Source organism: Trachypithecus francoisi, unplaced genomic scaffold, assembly GCF_009764315.1.
Source record: "Trachypithecus francoisi isolate TF-2019V2 unplaced genomic scaffold, Tfra_2.0 Lachesis_group5, whole genome shotgun sequence".
Taxonomy (NCBI): Eukaryota; Metazoa; Chordata; class Mammalia; order Primates; family Cercopithecidae; genus Trachypithecus; species Trachypithecus francoisi.
Window position 1 is genome coordinate 49,584,282 of NW_022681470.1, and position 3,144 is coordinate 49,587,425.

Sequence of the window (3,144 nt, forward strand, 5' to 3'; positions counted from 1 at the left end):
CTAGAAGTTCACAAGAAGTTACAGACCCTGTTTTGTGCACTCTTGAAGTTGACATTCCACTTTGATTGTAACTTAAATACACACAAATTTGAATAGCAACAAAAGCCAGAATGTGATTAAGTCTAAAAGTAAATATCCCAAGACTAAATGCTGCAGGAATTAGAGGGAAAAAAGGCATTATGTTGAGCTGGGTAATACCTTTTTATATAAAAATTATTGAGCTCATGATTGCAATAAGCTATACAAATCTCAATCATCAAAAAATTAATGTTAACAACATGCCTAAAAGGAAGTATGTAAGTACTAAGAAGTTTCATGTTTTAATCTATTTTTATTTTCCTCTTAAGAATAAAAAATTTACTGTTAGAAGTTCAATTAAAGAACATTCTGAAAAAGAGTAGGACCCTAGAAAAAAATAAGATTGCCATTCACGGAGGCCCACATACCACATGTACCTCAGAAAATTGCTCACTATCTGGGGTCACTGGCACACAACCATGTAGGACCAGAAACTGGATCTCACCAATGTCTCAGAGTGATAAAACTCAGGAATGCTAATTAATGCAAAACAAACCTATATGACAATAATGCTAATGGGTTACTTCACGCAGATAAATGTAATTGTCAGTCGAATAGGGGCATTGGCCTAAATAGTACAATCTTTTTTTGGACACATGCTTCACGGAAACAAAATTTTCAAAGAAGCTTGGTAAACCTAGGCTCAGAATGGGAAGCAGATGCAGTTAATTTTATTATTTGAATGTTTGATAATAGCAGGTCTAATGGGCTTATGGGTCCATCTCCTTAATAAGGAAGAAGACATGCAATAATGCCATAACTCATGTTGAACTCTTAGAATGTAGTATGGCTCACAGTAAGCATTCAATAATATTTGCTGAAGGAATAAACGCTCCCCCTGAACACTGCCTGGATAGGTATTGCCAAAGTTTATCTTTTAAAAACATTCTAAATTCATTACTCTAATCAGGACAATTTTCATGATATATTAATACCTTTAATCCCTTATAGTCAAGACTCACTAATTTCAAAGCCAGTTGATCTTTTTAAAGCAAAGTTTCTCAAACTTAGCACTATTGACATTTTCTACTAAATAATTCTTTGTTATGGCAGGCTGTCTTGTGCCTCGTAGAATGTTTAACTGCATCACTAGCCTCTATGCCCCAATGCCAGTAGCACATACATACCCTCTCCTGTGTGTCCTGTTAACATTTACCTTTGAAATGCATGATTGTATTTTGTTTCATGATTTTGACATAGTTCACTTCAATAAGACTAAATGAAAATAGGATTGGCTTGGGGTGGAGTAGGGTAGAGTAGAAGGAGGAATTTGAGAAGGAAGAACGAGTAAGAACATGTAAGTCAATAAAAATATCTCCAGGCATTGCCAACTACCTTCTACAGACAAAATCCATCTTGTTGAGAACCAGTTCTTTAAAGTGATATCTCTGCTCTGATCTTTCAAGTACTAATTTCAGAACTTAACCATCAAAGACAAAGTCCATGAGTTCTTACAGTCATCACTGTTCTTTCTCCTAAGCTCCACTTTAACCCTTATTGTCAAACATTATTGTCAATGTTACCAGACGATTATATAGATGCCGTATTACCAGTAGTACTCTCAAGGGAAAGAGAAAATAAAATAATTAGGAAAAAGTGTAAGTTTCTCACTTCCACTCACCCCCACTCAAATACCACCAAGAGTCCTTGGACATACAGTGAAGGCAGGTAGTTATTTTGTGAGTGTGTCTTACCAGCACACTTGGTGAGCTTTCATCCAGAGGATAAGCAGCAGCAAAGGAAAGCAAGCAGAAATCAAATTTCAAAAAGAAGCAACATAAAGAATTTTGACTATATGGCCATTCCTTCATTACAAAGATTGATATGATCAATGGGTTTTCTTTAACACTCATCATGCTTCTCTTACTTACACCACACTCTTCTCCCCAACCCCTTTTCCCATTTAGCATTTTTTTTTTTTTTGAAACAGTCTTGCTCTTTTGCCCAAGCTGGGGTGCAGTGGCCTGAACTCGGCTTACTGTGGCCTCCGCTTCCCCATTCAAGCAATTCTTCTGCCTCAGCCTCCGAGTAGCTGGGGTTACAGACATATGTCACCATGCCCAGTTAATTTTTTCTATTTTTAGTAGAGATGGGGTTTCATTATTTTGGTCAGTCTTCTCTTGAACTCCTGACCTCAAGTGATCTGCCCACCTCGGCCTCCCAAAGTGCTGGGCTTCCAGGCGTAAGCCACTATGCCCAGCCCATTTAATCTTTTTGGTTTTATTGCAGTGAACTATGTTTCTTTTCCTTTAGTCTTATTGCAGTAAACTATGTCAAATCCATGAAACAAAACATAATCATGCATTGCAAAGGTAAATGTTAACAGGAAACACATGGTTCATTTTTCATAGAATTGGTCCTTCTGCCTGAGTCTTTGAGCTGCTCTCTGTGAAAGTATTTAGAAACTTATCTGACCTTGCAACTCTTTTATGATCATAAATTCATTTATTTCTTATGTTTATATTTTATTTTTCCATAATTTATTGGGGTACAGGTGGTATCTGGTGACATGAGTAAGTTCTTTAGTGGTGATTTGTGTGCATATATATATATATATATATATATATACACACATATATATACATATCTCACACTCTCTTTATCCACTTGTTGATTGATGGACATTTGGTTTGGTTCCATGATTTTGCAATTGTAAATTGTGCCACTATAAACATGCATGTGCAAGTATCTTTTTCGGAAAATGACTTCTTTTCCTCTGGGTAGAAACCCAGCAGTGGGACTGCTGGATCAAACAGTAGTTCTCCTTGTAGGTCTTTAAGGAATCTCCACACTGTTTTTCATAGTGGTTGTACTAGTTTGCATTCCCTGATCATCGCATCCACACCAACATCTACTGTTTTTTTATTTTTTCATTATGGCCATTCTTGTAGGAGTTAGGTGGTATCGCATCATGGTTTTGATTTGCATTTCCATGATCATTAGTGATGCTGAGTATTTTTTCATGCTTATTGGCCATTTGTATATCTTCTTTTAAAAATTATCTATTCATGTCCTTTGCCCACTTTTTGATGAGATTGATTATTTTTTTACTTACTGATTGTTTGA